Here is a 20100-nt window from a genome sequence, read left to right as displayed (position 1 = left end):
TAGTTTATATAGTGTAACACTTAACTATTATATCGTTATTTACTTTTGATAAAATCGCGTGTTTCAAGAACATAAAACGCATTTTCCAACCTTTAATTCGCGGTTTAAATTGAAATCAAAATTACTTCTCGTGTCCGAAATACTATATAATCAAATAGGCAATAAATATCACTACTTATTAACGCCATTGCTTACAAGCAGTAGGTGCGTATATAATTTAATCTATTATTATAAATAATTACTCACACATTATCAATATATTATATCATATCAATAATAGAAGACATTAAAGTGATTATTATTAATAGAGACACATTAACACGGTATTTAAGTAATACTCGACATATTTATTTTGTATAAAAATAAGTTATTAAAAACTACTATATATAATGTACAAATTATTGTTAATGGTTAAAAAGTTGTTAGTCAAGTTCGACACGTGTGTATGTTTTTTACATAGAAACATCAAGTTATAGCATTGCATAATGTATGCATTAATTTAATGTATCATACATAACGGTGTTTAATAGCGGACATTATTAAATTTTGCCAAAATATTTCTATGCACTTAGACGCTAATTCAGTCACCGGAAGTTTCGAAATTTCCTGATGTTAGCCTTAAAAGACTAAGTTAGAAAGCCTATAACCGTTATCCAAAGGTTGAATTGTATGAAGATTCACTTTCGGACAGCATGAAAGAGCTAAAACTCAAAGTAGGTCATTGAAATCATGCTATTTTAAATATTCATGCCATTTAAGGAACTCTGCAATAGATTCATAATTATTCATAATTATTCGGTTTTTCAATAAATAATTTTCTTTTCAATTTTTAATTAACAACAGTCTTAATTTTTAGACACTATGAAGTCAACTTTTATAATATCACTTTAATTATTGATACAATTGAATAATTAACATTTTTATAAAGATTTTGAAATTTATTTTATTTCTTAATGAGACTGTACGTTGAACTTGATTTTTTTTATACAGCATATCAAAAAGTATTATCCAAAATTATCTGTTAAAATGGATAGATAATTTAATTTAATCGATTATATTTTTTTCAAAGGGCCGGTCCCCTTACTACATACAAGTATTATATTTATTTGCTAATCGCATGAGAATAAGAAATGCCCTACTTGCTAATTGGTTTCATGTCACAACATTATTGTTTTTAGTATCGCTTACGTCACTCTATTTAACAGATCGAATCGTGCATGAAAATTATTAGTAAAAAATACAAGTACATTTTTCTCATGCTCCATCATTGTGATCAATCGCCGATGTTATCGCCTCTCGGAAAATTCCGAGGTATTTTTCTCATAATGCATTTCTCTCTTATGATATTATTTATTAAATTACTGACATGGTCATGAGAAAAGTGCAATGTGCATTTTATTATACTCCAGATAATAATTAAGTAGTAATTGCTGCCTAATTGCAGTATGATTACGAGTGATCCTCGTTGAAAATTTCGCCTGAACTTTATTATTAGTAGAAGCTTTCGTACGTAATAACACATTTACTTCATGCGTTAAAAAGGATAAACAAGGTTCGCTTAATAAATTATTAAATACATTGCCTTTGGGTATGTATCCACTGAATAATTATTTAAAACCGCCTGAAATTTGACTTTAATACCCATATTTGAAAGATTTTTTAAAAAAAAAATGCAAATTTCGATGAATCTGAAATCTGTTTAAGAAAGCATAAAGAAAAATTAAACATAATTTTTATCAATGTTTTTTGCGATGTTTTAGAACAACGAAAGTACAATATGGTTACGTTATACATTGATAATCTTAAAAGTAGTGTTTATTTATGTAATTGTCAACTTTACAGAAATGTCTAAATAATATGTGTTTTACCGAAATTAATTACATTTTGCATTGAAAAAAATCAGTTCATCCACATATAGTTTTAGAGACATTTTGCAATGTTGCTTTTACTTTTTACTTGCTATTGTGGAGATATGTATTTAGTGACATAATTAATGCATTTGATAGATTCTATATTTATGTTTAAATTACATATGTATGCATACATATACAGTAATTCATATTTGTTTAAAGACGTGCTCTTTGAAGCACGCTTTAGAGAAATTTATCTTATATTTTTACAAATTTTTGTACATGAGTTTGTTTATTAGGAAATTAAGTTAATGTTTCAGTCATTTATATAAAATTATTTGAGGCAACTTGTAATATGATTTTGCTCTTTTAACTATAGTAATTTTTATACTTAGTGACACTTCCAAAAAATAATTTATAAATTTTAACGTTTTTTATAATATAAGTAAAAATATATGGAGCTCATACAAAATCATAGGTTCAGGGGTAAAAAATACCACATAAAAAATATATTGTTGCTTATTTATGTGTCTATGTTAATAAACAAATATTATAAAATATATTATAGATATTTTCTTTTAAATTTTCGTTGCTGTCTTCTAAAGCGACAGTTTTTCTCTTTTTTTTAATTTATGGTTCAAGGTCGATATCACTAGAAATATTTAAGACTTGTTTCTTTGGTTAAGTTTGTTAAGATAATCTGTAAAAGTGTACAATAACTTAATATAATCAGATAATGGTAAATATAGGAACTCTCTGATACAATATTTAAAAAAAATTATAAAATATTTGAAATTGTTAAAAAATTGTAACTAAAGTTTTCCTTTTATTTTTAGTCAATTTTATATGAATTTCTTCATACTAAATTTTTTCTCTCTCAATTTTTAGTGCTCTTTCAACATTGGAATGATTTTCATTACCATATTAAAAATTCTAAATGTCCGAAATTGTAATAAAATCATTTTCATCGGCCCTCAACAAAATATTTGGAAAAGTATATCTGAAATTGAAAAATGATATTCTTTAAATGTTGAGATGATGCCTTGATGTAATAGTTGGATTTTCGAAGTAGTACTGGGTGGTAAAAATATAATTTTTACATAGTGATGCTAAATTACAAGATGCAACAATAACTTTAAATAGGATATTTTTCTTCGTGTAGTTATCTGTTTCTGGAAAAAAATAGGAAAAAACTTTTTTTAAATTGATGCAGTCATCCAAGGTTTTTCTTAGCTCTATAATGTACCGAATTGTTAGAATTTATACCTTTTATAGTATTTATAAGGGTATAAATATTGTTAGTATTTATACCCTTCAATGATATGATCATAAAATGCATTGCTGCATAATTATAACTGCTTGAATTCACTAGCAGTTTATTCAGTTTAAGAAAGATATGTTCTGGTAGTCATTTTTTTCAAGCAAAGTCCAGTCTTTTCGACCTAGTTCAGAACTATATAATCTCTTTAAATTTTGGTAAAAATTTGTGGGCTAGTGGGCATTGTATATGTATTAAATGTATATTGTATATGTATTAACTGTATAATATTGGATATAACGTAATAATTTTTTTCTTTGTATTTATCTATTAAATTATTAAATTGCTTAAATTTCAGCCCAAGTTTCCATATTAATAATTCATTAAAATGATCACAAGCTTGTATCTAATATTCCAAACTATCTCAGTGTTGTGGTAAACACTCTTCTTATTTTATACGCTACTTAAATTTCATCATATTTCTTTGCAGTATTGAAACCATTTCCAGTAGGTGTTACAAAAACACCTACTGAAAATTGGCTAAAAGATCAATGGTTTATAGTATTCAGAATCGAAAACTGTAACTTGCTCATTTTTGTATACTGGAATAAATAGGTTAAGGATATTTTAGCTATACTTAGAAATGGGGAAATGCACATGATTCTTAAAACGGTAAAAAAATACTATGTAACGCAAATATTTTCGATTTTCTTCGTAATTGGCATTGTTTTTATCTCATATTTTAAATCGGAGGAAGGTATACTAAGGTCGACGATCGTTTTTAGCATATTGTAATTTGGCGGCATTTCTCTGAATGCAAATTTGCGATGCAAACGGGAAAACATCGGTATCTGGGTTCGAACCCATGCAATCAAATAGCCGTTTTTCTCAAATTATAGCTGCCCTAGGGGCAAAAAATAAATTTGCATTTTTACTCAGTTAAATTTCAAGACATGTGGTCATGATTTGAACCGTTAATACCAATGCAGCAAATAACAAATAGCCGCAAGTATGATCTCTGAAAGATGTATAAAGATGACGTATTATGTTTTTGCATAGCTTAATTTTTAGTACTGGTAATTTCATACAATCGTAATATGTTACATATCTTTTTGTAATCTTAAATATATTCTAAATCGTTGCAAAATTCGATTGCAATTTTGACGTCGTGAAATACCATTTGCAAGTACGCCTCAGGTACTCAGTTGCATTTTACCGTTTGAGAATTAATGATGATTATCTACACCTCATCTACTGATACGACACATAAGTTTTATAAAAATATGTTGTTATCAAAAAGTAAATAATAAATTTGATATATTTTCACAAACAATTCTGTAAAAATGTAAAAATTCTATAAAAATATCAAGGGATTTATGCACAATATTATAAACTAGTTAGAATGTAGTAAAGTTGTAATATTTAGATACTAATTAACATTTAAATAATACTGTGATTAAAGATTTTTTTTGCCGCACAGCGAAATACATACATGAAAAACATAATATTTAATTTAAAGCACCCTCATTTTCAGATAATTTTATTTATTTAATTCATTATTATTCCCTAGAAATATTTCGATTTCTTATTAATCGCCATCATCGCACGTTATAATATTTACACGCTAGCTGACAAATCGGTTAACTAAACTATTGTATTTTATGTATACATATGGTGTACAGTCTCTAACTAGAGGTACGTACATGTGGAATTTCCCTTTGTCTATTGTTCGTTTTGCAAATTTTTAATGTTGCAACAATATAACATTGTTGCTTTTACAATTATTTATTATAAAAAATACAAGTCTTGTATTTGATCGTTTACATTGTGGGGTCTTTTTGCGCGCTGATATTTTCATATATGTTTGCTGCACCTTCCAAAGAAAAGCGTGACGGAAAAATCACGACAAGCGGTCACATGTCACGCCAACGATGTCGGAAAATCTTTTGTTGTGGTTTTCAGACATTTGCAGAAACAGAGCCGTATTGTTTATTTTTACAAAAATAATTTGTAGCAAAATAATTATATTCATAACCTCGTCATCAGGACATGTAAAGGCAATTTTCACGGTGGCAGGATACAAACGGACCTTGACCTACAATATTATTTAATGCATAATCATCCTACATAAGCGCAAAATACCGTCTGATACACACTGCGTACTTATTATGGGCGTTTCTTGGCCACGACTCTGACCAAACCCTTAATTCAAAATTGCTGCAATCGTAATCTGAATCATGTTATATTATATATAAGCATCAAGTTGAATTATTATAATTTAAAGTTAAATTAAATTATCGAAAAATCTAAAATCTCTGTACCAGTGATGGGTATGGAGTTGAAATTGTATTAAATTTCAATCAAACATAATTACAATTTATGAGTAAAATATTATCGGACCGCAAACGGACCGAAGTCAAAGGAATCGAAGTCGGAGCTGCTCTTTCGAGCGCTCGCGGTGAGATACTTCCCCTTTCGCTCTCTCGCGTGTTAAGTGATGAGAGTGAGAGTGATAATGATATGGTTTTTCGCAAAATGAGTTAGAACGAATAACTCGGTTCAGTATGCGCGTAGGCGTCCTATGGTTAACACGCATGTCGAGCGCTGCATCGTGGTCACGTGGTCAATTTATAATATATAATATAAACATGCTTATCGGCGACTTCAACAGACGCTTACTGACATATTTGAATATTTTAGGGCACCAAAAGGGATTAATTATATTTTTGATAGTATATTCTTCAAACAGATATCGTTATTATATTTTTTTTCATGTAAAATTAAATAATTAGTGGTACTTGATTTTGTTAAAAAAAATCGTTTCGAATATCCTTATGTATTTTCCTAGATCGGTTTATATAAATGTCACACCATATCGAATTCTTATTTAGAATCGGTGGCGACAAATTCTAGGATGTAGTGTTCGTATTCTGAAGTATCATTTTTATGCCTTATAGCATTTTGCAAAAGCCGACAAAAATTTTGCGTAAATTGAATATTTACGACCGAAAAGTTTTCACTGATATTGTATTGGTGAGTGCCCACACAAACTTTTATAATTATCAGTAGCGTAATTTTAATAATATGTCAATTTAAAAATTGCGATTATTTGGCACATTTTTCGATTGCGCGCAAATATGCCAGCTGTAAGTGACAAAAGCCGCCGTCCGGACGGCATATGAAATTTGTGGCAGTGTGGCCGCTATTCGGAAGTCGGCGACCTCGGCCGACTTCAGTTGAACTTCGGTTCGGAGAACTTCCAGGGAGTGTAGTGCAAGCATAATAAAAAATAGGACACCATCGTTTGAATCATTTTAACAAATTTAGTTATAGGGTACTTGTCATAAATCAGAAAAGATCAAAATATTCGTTGAATTGAGCACCGTTGCCACCCTTTTGTAATTATTCGTTCCACTGTAAAGGTAAAACAATAAAAATCGGGTCCCCTGAAACAAAGGTAGAAATATTGCAGGAACATGTTTTTATGCATGCGGGGCCTCGGAAAAAATTCCGAAATCCGACATCTTAGCCAGTGTTGGGGCCAAAGATATAAACACAGACAACCAAAAATCACTTTCTCTCGCGACTTCCTCTCAGACACTTCGTCTGAGGACTTCCTTTAAGACACATACCTACTTGGGATCTTAAGCCATCCAAACTTTCCGAAGTTGTAGCGGCCCCCTCTTCATCCAAGAGGGGGCCGCTACGACTTCAGACCAGCAAAGGTCGTAGAACCCACCGCTTCTCTCTTCGCATCTCCTGGTATCCAGTGTGAGCCTGCTTTGGAGACGCATGGATCATACGGACAGATCCACAGACAACATTTCTTAACTGTTTTCTCATATTAAATAATCATAAGCGTTGTTTTAACACAAATAAACACTCCTGATGCGAAGATCAAGACAAAATATACTATTTTACAATTAAATATGTCTAAAACAAATATTTTCGGAAATAGTAATATTTATTTGGTACACTCGAATTCTAATTTTTATATTAATCGATTTCGGATATTATGACTTTGTCTATTTGTATTCCCATAGAAACGTGTTATTTAAAATAAAGTATTTTAATGTTTGTAATCGTTATCAAAACTAGTCGCTGATAGACATTGTAAATTATAGTAAGTGTTGCTGTAAATATAAGATAAATAATTGATAGATAAAATATTAATGTAGATAAGAAAAACAGATAGGTATGTTCTTGTAAGAATTTGAAAGAAATATAAAATAAAATATTGTAAAATGACAATTAAATTGGGTTTCGTGTTAAAATCTAGTTCATTACGAGCGAAATTGTTTAGTTGAAACTTTTTATTTCATTAGCCGGTTTAGTATCCGCGTTAGGTTCAAAGAGAGAGGTAAAAAAATAATAATACATAGATGGTATGCCGAAAAAATAATTGTATAGATCTAATAACCCGAATCCATAAGAACGCGTTCATTGTTTTACGTTTTTTGCAATTGCGACAAGGAAATTGAAATTGAAAGCATTTTTTCAATGTCGGATAGGCAACTTCCGATTTTTTTCGTTTCAATATTTAAATTTCGTTAACGACGATCATAAAAAAAGTTTATGAGACACGCGTCACGCCAAAAGTGATTATTATAGACATGACTGACGACCCGTCACAATAACTTCGTGGGAAAGCTTTTTTATATGTTGGTAGGCGTCCAGATAGATTTTTCGTACTGAGAGCATTAACCGTTAAAATTTGTGTCTTCCCTGAATAACAATCACAATTTTTTAAGTCATGTACAATTTTGATTTTATTCTTACGAAATTTATCTGTTTTGTTATTATTTATAAAATCCTTGATAAAATCATTAGTTAATTATTAATGAATACATACAATATTGTAACATTTAACAGTTACCACATTACAAACGAATAACTAGTCTTTCAAAAATTCAAGATATACCTACTATATATTATGATTGTAAGAATGGGAAAAATATCCTCTTGTTAGTTAAGCCTTTTGTCCAAACGAGTTATTATTTCATTTTCTCACGTTCTGAAGTGTAGTCTAAATGACATTGGCGTTAATTGCGCAACTGGCCGGAACCCCCCCCCCTCTTTGTTATATTGTAATTAAAATATTTAATATATCGAAACAATAGTTGCCATGTATTTTAATGCTTTGGTATTGCTTAGCAATAATAATGGTGAATCATACTGGCGGTACTAGGATTATTTTTTCGGTTAATTAATTAAAATAATAATAATAATTTCAATACTGGTAATAACGGTATTGCCGGTTTTTTCTCTCGGTAATACCGGTATCATTGCAATCCCTAACTACATATTTTCACATATTATATGCATATAAAAATGTACAAAACAGTTTTCATGTTTGATGAAATATGTTAATGGTTACCAGGTATTTCATTATCTTAGTACGTGTTTTATAAAATAATTTTGAGTGTTCTATAATTTTTAGTGCACATCAAGCAATCTTAGTTATTTTTAGCAATTTTGCTTGAACTTTTTTGAAGAAAATGTTACTCCTTTATTTTGATCTTTTGACTCTTTTAAATGGATAAGTTTATAGAAACACATATTCAACTTTAATTATATTCACTATCATGCAGACCTAGTGATTACGCGTTTAATTTTATGTAATATAAGGTAATGGTATTTGTATTATAAACTATTATTATTAAGGCAAAATTTTTTAATTGCATAAATTATGTATAATTACTTGTATGTAATGTGGCTGTCTCGTAAAATCTAGGTGTTTTCAAAAATTAGGTTGCACTTTGGATTTTACAGTTTGCAAGGTTGTCGTGAAGTGGGAAGCGGCTGCTTGCTTGGTTAAATTTTTGCGTAGCTCCGATTGGTGCTAGTTCAGATAAACTTTCATGTGTCATTAGTCGGGAGAATTTGATGAAAGCTCTAGACGGAAGTATGTTCTGAACAGAAGTGGATATATATGCCTATATACATTAATCGAGATTGTGGAGGTTATTTTGCTTTGCCTACTCTCGACGCAACGATTCAAAGCTGGAATACAATTTGTTGTTTTATTCTGTTTTATTTTTTGGGTAATCATTGTGGTGTGAATATGTTCAGATTTGATAACACTATAAACACCGGCTGTTAGCCTTGTCAATACAATACCATTATTTTATATTTATAAAGGCTCTAAACAGGCGTTATTATGCTTCATTTGGTATGCTAATTTATTTTTAGAATTTACAATCGTTACGTACATCAGCATAACCAATCGTGAACATATTAGTTTATTACGCTTTTAACACGTATTTGCAAAGATTTTTTTACCTGTTCAATACATTTACGTCCAAAAAAAGTTGCACAACATTTCAAAAACTAAATGGTTAGCAAGGTTAGACTATCAGCTCTACATTTGAAATCTCTACAAGCTACTTTAAATACATTTAATGTATTATATATACCCTAGTATATAAAACAACTTCATATAGGCAAATAAATAGATCGAGAGAATATATTCTAGTTTAAAAGGCAAAATTATTAAAATATAAATATGAAAATTTGGGAATTGTAGGATAATTAATAATGCAGAAGCGTGTTTACAAATCTAATTTTAAGCTAAGCGTGAAACCAGCAGAATTATTTCAATAAATTATCGATAATAGATTACCTAACGTTTTACCTAATACAGCGATTGTGTTTCTCATGCATATGGATATGTCTGAAAGAAAATTATAATTCACTTTTTTAGAAAGAATTAAAAAAATTCTATGATTGATAATGGATCAAGAATATTTAATAATATATATATATATATATATATATATATATATATATATATATATATATATATATATATATATATATATATATATATATATATATATATATATATATATATATATATATATATATATATATATATATATATATATATATATATATATATATATATATATATATATATATATATATATATATATATATATATATATATATATATATATATATATATATATATATATATATATATATATATATATATATATATATATATATATATATATATATATATATATATATATATATATATATATATATATATATATATATATATATATATATATATATATATATATATATATATATATATATATATATATATATATATATATATATATATATATATATATATATATATATATATATATATATATATATATATATATATATATATATATATATATATATATATATATATATATATATATATATATATATATATATATATATATATATATATATATATATATATATATATATATATATATATATATATATATATATATATATATATATATATATATATATATATATATATATATATATATATATATATATATATATATATATATATATATATATATATATATATATATATATATATATATATATATATATATATATATATATATATATATATATATATATATATATATATATATATATATATATATATATATATATATATATATATATATATATATATATATATATATATATATATATATATATATATATATATATATATATATATATATATATATATATATATATATATATATATATATATATATATATATATATATATATATATATATATATATATATATATATATATATATATATATATATATATATATATATATATATATATATATATATATATATATATATATATATATATATATATATATATATATATATATATATATATATATATATATATATATATATATATATATATATATAATATAAAATAATTTCTATATCTATTTTCTATATTTGTATAATATTAAATACAACGCAATAAGTATTAGCAATTTATATTTTATTCCCCATAGTTTTAACTTTTGAGGGCCTTTAAACATATAAATCGCTCCAGATCATGTATTTTCTGCAAGTGTTTGATTACGATTAAAATAGTTCTTGCTATATGTTAATTAATTATTTATGTTTATTTTCTCGATAAATTATAGTCAAATAATTCTATCGAAGAAACATTAGGACTAAGTAACAAAATTAGAGTAATCTTAATATTGTCTTCCCCTAAATCAAATTTTTAACGAGGTTCTCCTATAATAATAATATATTAATTCTTAATTTTTCTAGTCAATATTGTGCGTTTTTTGCATTCAATTCTTAGATGCCATTTGGATCTTTTTAAATTTAGTGATCTGAAGGAATTTAGTTGTACTATAATATAATAAAATATTAAAAAAAAGTATGATACCCAGATTCATAAATATGTTTTCTTTTGTATCTCAGTTAATCTTCCACCTTGACTTTTGAAGAGTACCATTTTTTTGAAGCAAATATACAGCCTAATAGGCAAAAAATGTGTTCCTTAACTCAATTCGGTCATAGTAATAGATTAATATTACTGATGTATTTGAATAACCCATATAAATAAAGTCATTTTCCGATTAAATAAAATGTGCATGGTATGGGTTAATAAAATTATATAAGTATAATGTTTTCTATTGTATTTTCATATAATAAAGAGAAAATAATCTATTGTTTTTAGTAAATTGTTAGTAGAGACATCTGTTGGATTTACACAAAATTTTTATAAGAATTGTTTTGAATATTTTTATAAGAATTGTTTTGAATGGGAAAAAATATTTATGTTTGATACAAATCTAAATGGTACATACAAATTAAAATGATTTAATTATAATTATAATTTTTTAAGTGGTAAATTCAAGATGGCGGTGTTTTCGTGTTCATGTTTAAAAATTCGTTTTCTCTGCTCTTAAAAATACAATTTCGGTCCATTTCAATGAAAGTAATCAATTGTTATTTATTCATATCGTTGGAAAATAATTATGATTGACGGCTGAAAGCAAAAATGATAGCATCCATTGTTCGATCGTTGGAGACAATGGCATTGTTTCTGTCATTTTGACGTGTCAATGACAGCTCTAGGTGACAGAGGACAGAGGACCTGCCGCCTGTAACTCACCGGCTAACCTGGAAGGTTCGCCAGTATCGAGCGATAGAAAGAGACTCGCCGACATCGCGTGCAAGTCTCACTACCAACTAAAACCGTACGTATAAGGCGTAACATTGCGCGTGCGTCTTAAATGGCGTCCGGATTCGTTTACTTTGAAAATTTATAATTGAGCTTTTGATATTTTTTTTCGATATTACTGAGACGGCGACGACATGTTTATTGGTTTTGACGTGGATTTTTGACTTCTGAGAGGGGACTTTTTAACTTCGTGTCGGCGCCGTTGCAGTGCAACGACACCTACACGATTTTATTGCTTTCAACGAAGATTTTTGACTTCTGAGAAGTGATAATTGTTTTTGCGCCCTCCTATTGACCAAAATTCGGTTTGAATACACTTTGACTAATACTCTTATATCAGAAGTCCATTGTAATATTAGTAAGGATAGCTATCATATTTTTAAAAACAAACTGTGGAGCAATATGCAAGATGCAACGTTTGTTTATACTTTTTACGTTTATTTTTCTTTTAAAGATTAGTTGGCTTAATTTATATTTTGAACTTGATCTCACGATGGTTCTGAAACTATAATTAGTCTTAAATCACTAGCGCCTATCAGTTGAATTATATTTTCGTTAGTAGAAATATATTTCTACTGATGAAAATGTATTCCAATATGATTTCACTGAAATGCCACATAAAAAAAAACTTTGAGGGATAACCCAATAATATTTAGTTTAGAATCAGGGATGTCATTTTAGATTTTTCCAGAGAGGCAGGAGGCAAAAGTTGTCCAGTCAGCTAGTTGCCCGGTCGTTTTTTTTAAATATTGCTTTAATTAAAATTAAAAGTATTTTTTATATGAAATGCATTTTTCTGGCTAAATTTAAGGGAGAGGGGGAGGGCAAATGCCTTCACCCCCTGCCCTACCAAAGTGAGCAATTAGCTCCAAATTCTAACTCCGATAAGAGAATGATATGCATTTAGAGGAATATGAAGGGTATAATTCATTGTGAGTTATTGGATTATAGGCAGATAATTACGACTGAGACATAGTGTGCTTAGCTAATTCGTTTTAAAGCGACTCAGATCGTAAAAAAGACATTCCCTTATAAATTAAAGTAGGGTAATTTAACACCAAGACAGCGGTCGCCCTCATGTATGCAAGACGATAGAAAAAATATTTGGATTTTCTTATGAACTTCTTTCTTACCCACCGTATTCTTAAGCTATGTTTAATCAGTTTTTACATGGAAAAAATATTTTACAAAAATGGTTATAAAAAACGACACTATTGAATTTATTGCTTCTAAAAATATATTATTTTTCCAAAATTAATTAACACATGGAGAATATATAATTTAATAAAAGTATTACACGTTTTAATTTTTAACTCATTTAGGGCCCATACGCACTGTCGGCTAGCCGCCGGCGACTAGCGGCCGCCGGCTCAAAACGTGGGTAACTAGGCTAGGCGGCTAAGCCGAGCGACTCGAGGTCGGGTAGTACATTCGCGAAGAAATTGCAAAATTAATTTTAAAGAGAAAAAAATATTATTTTAATTTCAATATAATATTCAATTTCCCCGTATGAAATATAAATGAATATATATCTCACACAATTTTTTAGATGCTAAATTCATTAAATAAATCGAGAGGCAATAAATAGTATAATATAATTATACATATTATTTCACAATATTTTTTTTTCGTTATCAATATTCATATAAAATTATTGTAAACAATTCGGGATTCAATTTCTACGATGAGCTTTTCTGTGTCGAAGCCATTTTGTGTGAATGATGTATAAGTCGCCTCGAAAGTCGCTCCTCGTGCGAATGCACTCATCTAAACCCATGCTTTTATAGGTAGGTTGCCGCGACAGGCAAGTCGCCTGTGCATCACCTCTGCGCAGGATCGCGCCTGACGCTCCGGCGACTCGGCGCCTGCGTGCATATGCACCCATTTAAAACCATATAAAGTACAGTCGCCGGGCGGCTAGCCGACAGTGCGTATGGGCCCTTAGCCCGCACCTTAAAAAACGCAGACTTATGGACAACCTGATATTGACGATTTATTTGGCCATTGTTACAGAAATATCAGATGACGTCCGTACAAGGTTGGGCGATAGCGCCGGCGCTTAGGGGTGTTTCGGAGAAGTAGGGATGAAGGCTGCGCGCGCATGCGGCCCTCCGTCCAGCCGCAGATAATCCTTGGCGCCGCATTCTAGTTGAAATCTGGTCGCCCGCCGCGGTGCTCAACGCCGCACACGGTAAATAACACATTCGTTTACATTGACCCGACCGCGACGGCCATTCCGCCGGGCGGCCGCAGCGCATCGTTCTCACCTCACCTGGTCTCCGAATCCTCGCCGCCGACCGCCCCCCACCCGCGAACGTTCATCCCCTTTGTTCGACGGTGCGCGCGCGAGCCAGCTAACCTAACCGCGAATACAAAAACAAACCATCAACCCCATCGTCATCTGAAAAAGTCCGCAGGAACGACTCTTTCTCGTGCGACTTTTTTGGTCCCAAAACAAAACAGATGCGTCCATGATCGCTTATTTTTAATATTTTTAATCGCTCTTTTAAAGTGATGGCCGAAAAGTGTGTGTTTATCGCCAAATGCATGAATCGACGATGAGGTGCGTATATAGTAAACGTAGTGCGTGCGTATTGTGATTGTTTGTTTGTGTGTTTTATGTATGCGCTTTGAGGTTATGTGATGCGCTAAAAGTGCAAATATCATTCGATTGTATTTTTATAGACGCTAGTATATCTAGAGTGTGAGTTTGGTTTTAAATATATAAGATATACGTCAAATATCTAAAGAATAGCCCAGAAATAAGTACATCAATCGAATTGAGCTTTTTCATAGTGGTTCACGAAATGACCATCACAAAATTTAATTTCTTCTGACTATCTGATTTTGAATATATACTATCGTATTATTAGTTATTAATTCATCTGATAATTTAATTAAATATTAATTCAAATTCGAGTGAAACAAATAATTATATGTACATTTCTATGCATATTTAGTTTTGTGTTATTGTTTCTGCAAATTGTTGTATTGCGGTATTTAGAAAAATCATGCTAATACGACTGATTAAATTTGTATTATATAATTTTATATACGATTGCTTATCTGCGAAGTTATAGAGCGAATACATATATTGGAATGAGTTACAAGAGGCTGTTTTTTTGCCATCTATTTATTAAGAAAATAAATTGAAAAAAGCACCAATAATATTTCAATAATATATCACTATAAGTATAAATACTTCAAACTAATGGGAGAAAAAATTACATAAAATTATTGTTAACCGTTAAATTTAATATATCAATATGTATTTACTGAAGCAGTAACTAAAATCCGTTCTTCCGAAATTTTATATTTAAATTTGAGTTTCGATATGGAGCTAGTATATTTTAGACTTATAGTTATCTGCATGTTTTTAATTGATATTATGCTATTTTTTTTATAAAACGGAGTATTATAAATACTTTTTATTGCTTTGATATGTATCACATAAAGGTCTATTTGTTTGTAACTAAGAATTTCATTTTTAGTTATAACCGCGCATTTTCTGTTATAAATATAGGTCTTTGGGCCGCAATGGCAGCAAATCATTTATGCTTTGTAAATTTAACGCTCGTTTTTCGATTGATAAAACTACCATGTATGAATATTATGGCTTTCCATAAAAACTAGTCAATGTGAAATGACATGCCCTGTACATTCTTTCTTAAATATCGATTGTAAGTTATTTAGCAAAGTCTCTTAGGAATGAGTGAAATGTGAAGAAGATATAATCTAGGGTTTAATATTTTAATAGTTAATATATTAGTCCGTGGTGACACATCGTATCGAAAGCATTTTATTTATCAAGCATTAAAAGACTATTCTTTAAACTCAGAATATAAACTAAGGATATGATAAAACTATTGCTTGAAAAAATAAAAGCTTGTATGGATAGTCAATTAGCACAATAGAAATATTTAAGGTTCTTTTTTTTTAATATAAAACGTTGTCCTATTTATTGGTCTTTGCGTTTTTTCTTACATTTGCAAAAATGTATAACTTTTATAAATTAACGATAAAATCACTATTCTTTCTGGGTTTGTTACTTTTTTATGAGTATCGCCGTACATATATGGCGGTCGATTTTTCACTGTTTTGAGGTACCCCAGATATATTTACACATATAACCGAAGAAATAATAAATAAAAAACATAATTATATAATATATTTTTTTAATTTGAATTAATGTAAATGATTTCTATAGAAAATAATAGCAATACATTAAAGAGTATTGATATAAAAAATCACTAAAACCGAATAATATATTCGGCAGTAAAGATAAAATAATCTCAGTTCCACTATATTATGCTTTATGAGTTTCAACTCGGTTATAATGCGACAATTGCAGTTAAAACATATGTTTTAACAAACTGGACATTAGTGTTTTTTTTTTTAATTTCTATCGTATCTAGGAAAATGTAATTAATGAGTATTATATAATTATAATTTCGATCAATCATCATTGATTAAGTTTTTCTAATTTTTTTCAGATTTTCCTAATCTCACGGATGAAAATTGTGATTATTAATTAAAATCGAGCTATGTGATAGATTCAATTTGGTATTGAAAATTATCTAATAATAAGCTACTTCAGCTCATAAAAAATATCTTATATGTATGTATTCAAAAACAGCAAAAAAAATGTTATTCTTGTATTGAGAAAAAAGTCATTCTTTAACCCAAAGGATTCTTTCCTAGGATCGAGATTACCAAAGAAATAAAAAAAATATTGTATCCAAAAAAATATTTTGAAAAGTCAGGTTGAGATTGGAATAAACGTAATTTTTTATTTAACACGGAAAATAAATCTCTAAATGTGCATTATAATTTCTCAATGATTTTAACTTCTCAATGATTTTAATTTCTCAAGAAATGAGAATTCTCGAATTCGCTTTTTTTTGATCAATGAAAAAATTTGATGAATGAAAAAAATGTATGCATACAGTAAAGTATTGCCGATATATTTTTATATAGTTACTGTAATTGATTTTTCGATTTAAGTATATACATATTATTATCTAAGTATGTATGTATGTAATTGAAATATAATACAACTAGAAAATTTATTATTAATATATGTATGAATTATTATTAAAATAACCATTTACATGCCATCTAAAGTAAAATCGGACATTCCTGTTCCTTTTTTTGTTAAAAAATTTTTGGCATAGTAAAAATTCATCTCATTTTGTGTTGATGTTAGTTTAATCAACAACAAGGGACTTTAATTATTTGTTCTCTTGCCCGTCGATTAATTATTTCTCCATTAATCCCTGAGATGTTGGTTTTCTTACACTATTCTCTGTAAGGCTGAAAAAAAATCTTTTTCTGATTGTTAAGCCAACGATTAATTTTCAATTTCTTCAATGTATTCTAAGGGTGTTAATGATTCATTGGAGTGGATTTTATATTTTATAAAGGTTTTAACAAAATAATTAGGGCCTCTTCAGCCGTCAATAATGTTATCTCTTCTCTCTAGAATGATCTTTATTCTGCAGTACCCCTTCAGCAATAATTAAATACTGTTCGTTCCACAGATTACTGAAATTTTGGTCAGTTAGTGTATTTTTAACTTGTTGCTTAATTTGTAAAAAGCGGTCTAACATCGCCTTCGTTGTGATCTATCTGGTCTAAAATGAGGTAACAATATTTTTTTTAACTTCAAACACATACTTTATAAAATGTTATTTCGTACAGGAGAATATTTAACAATCTTCACAATTGACGTTTATCGTTCGTTATTCAGCAAAAACTGCTTTATAAAATTTTCTCGAAAAATGAGAATTCTTGATTTGCCATTTTTCTCGGGAAGAAACACTAGTATCAGTATTAGAAACAAATATTGGTATTTTAAGAAAGTTCTCATTCCAGTTATAAAAGGTGATGCTTGTTAACGAAAAACTAAAATATTATATATTTTTTTATTAACTTTTCTCTTACAAAACTCCAATTAATTCAATTACATCTTATAAAGTTCAGATTGTTCTACTGGTTTTGTCTAAATGTTCCAAAAACTAGATTTTTCTTTTAATATTAAGAAATTTATTTCTACTAAATCATATAAATCTTAATGAATATTATAGTTAAAGAGTTACAGAATCTAATTTTAAGTAAAATAGTAACAACGCCAAAAGAATATTTTTTGTGAAAATGATGAGAGTTCCAAATAAATAAATTAAAGTATATATTTTTCGTTTACAAATCCTGTGATTCTAAATATCTTATCAGCAAATTAATATTCTGTAGTATATATACATATTTTTACTTTAATGATACTGATCTTAAAGATATGCTTTATTCTAGGAAATAAAAAGCTAAAAACTGTTTTAATTCCAGACTTTATTTAAAGGATTAAAATTAATTGTATTATACGTTTACGTTACAATCAGGCTATTTTTAAATGCGCCACTGACTTATTTTTTCAATTTCATATTCCACATACGATAGAAGTGCTCATGCATGCGGCGCTCTGATAGATTTCGCAATAAATTTACAACTTGCAGTCGTTCCTTGTTGAATCGGTGCCAAAGTGCGATATTTATTCAAAGTAATCGACTGTGTATGGTAATGCCAGTCCTTGATGGCTTATTGAATGTAATATAAAAGTGTATTTACAAAATAAAAACGCAGATAGTGGAAGAATGAAGTCTAATCCCACTTCCAGAATGTTAATCGTTCGCGTCGCAAAATCGCAAGATTCCGAATGCGAAACTTTAAGAAGTGAAACTATGAAGCGATTCATCACCGCGGCAAGTCGCACGATCTTTTGCCGTTTCTTAACTTTGTCCAATCTTTTGCGAACGTCTTACGAAAAGTTTTTTCCTAGATAAGATAGCACAGCCACCGCCGCCACCAAACCCTAACTCGAGCGATCCGAACGTGAGCCCAGAAAGATAGGAGACGTATCTATCGGCTTTATAAATTAGGTGGCATCAACTATGCCGTTTGCCATAATTAGAGCTTTACCAAAGCTCCCAGGTGGGTCGAAGAAAAAAATACATCTCACCTGCTGGGGGATATTTATCCCTAGACGTGCACCTGTATCAAAAGTCATATAGAGGACGAATCTAAACATATGTATATATTGAATAAATGTTGTTTTTATACAAAAGTTTCACCTTTCGAAGAAAACACGCGATTAATTAAATTACCGTATGTGTATTTATAATGTACACATGTCTGGTAGCAGATGTGTGAAAAAATATGTCCCAGACCTTACATAAAAAAGCGTCCATTAGGGACCCTAACAGTTTTTTAATCGTCTAACTTTATAGACCGTGTTTTTTAATAAGAGGAGAAGACTTTATTACGAATAAAAAACGTAGTTTGAAATTTGACACTCGATCAAGATAAGTTCTGAAATGTTTATGTAATTAGATGAGTATAAATACATATAATATTAAAATATTCGTATATTTATATCCGTTAAAAATAACCGCCAAAATTATTAAAATAATGTACGATAGTAAAGATACAAGTCTAGAAAAAAATGGAAGCGATATTTTATTCTGTGTAAAAGTCTGCATGACGTGATATAGTTTACCATGATTTAGTCACAGCAATGTTGTGCTTACAGTGTATTAATTCCTAATACCCTCAAGTGCTCATTCAGTGAAACTTTTTCAGTGATTTCATATTTCTCATAAGAAAAATGAGAAAATCCTGTTAAAATTCATCAGCAAAATGCTATTCGTTATCATTGATTAACTCATTCTCCAAAATATTTTATAAATTATATCAATAATTATCCGAAACTGTTTTCTATCAATGCATATGAACAATATATTTAAACATGTACTAACGTACATGCATTTGTACCATAGCCGTCGTGATAATTATACACGATACACATATAGAGTGCATCCACGTTTCGTATAATTGCGTTCGACTGTATGTATAATATGTACGTACACATGTGTATATTTTATATATTATATCTACAA

General features: G+C 28.8%; 1 protein-coding gene across 2 annotated transcripts in view; it reads left to right on the top strand.

The window, feature by feature from the left end:
• The first annotated feature begins 14080 nt into the window (after positions 1-14080).
• The window catches only part of LOC148239154 (uncharacterized), a 112934-nt gene continuing 106914 nt past the window's right edge, over positions 14081-20100 (top strand). The window contains exon 1 of one of the 2 annotated variants that reach the window (XM_088196205.1): positions 14081-14345. The gene's annotated coding sequence lies outside the window, so the exon portion shown is untranslated. Of the gene's footprint in view, positions 14718-20100 lie in introns of both variants that reach the window. The other variant, XM_088196214.1, reaches the window with a different exon arrangement.

The sequence above is a fragment of the Plectrocnemia conspersa genome, unplaced genomic scaffold (assembly GCF_051122295.1).
Source record: "Plectrocnemia conspersa isolate PC_06_02 unplaced genomic scaffold, ASM5112229v1 ptg000001l, whole genome shotgun sequence".
Taxonomy (NCBI): Eukaryota; Metazoa; Arthropoda; class Insecta; order Trichoptera; family Polycentropodidae; genus Plectrocnemia; species Plectrocnemia conspersa.
This window is presented reverse-complemented; position numbering and strand designations above follow the sequence as displayed.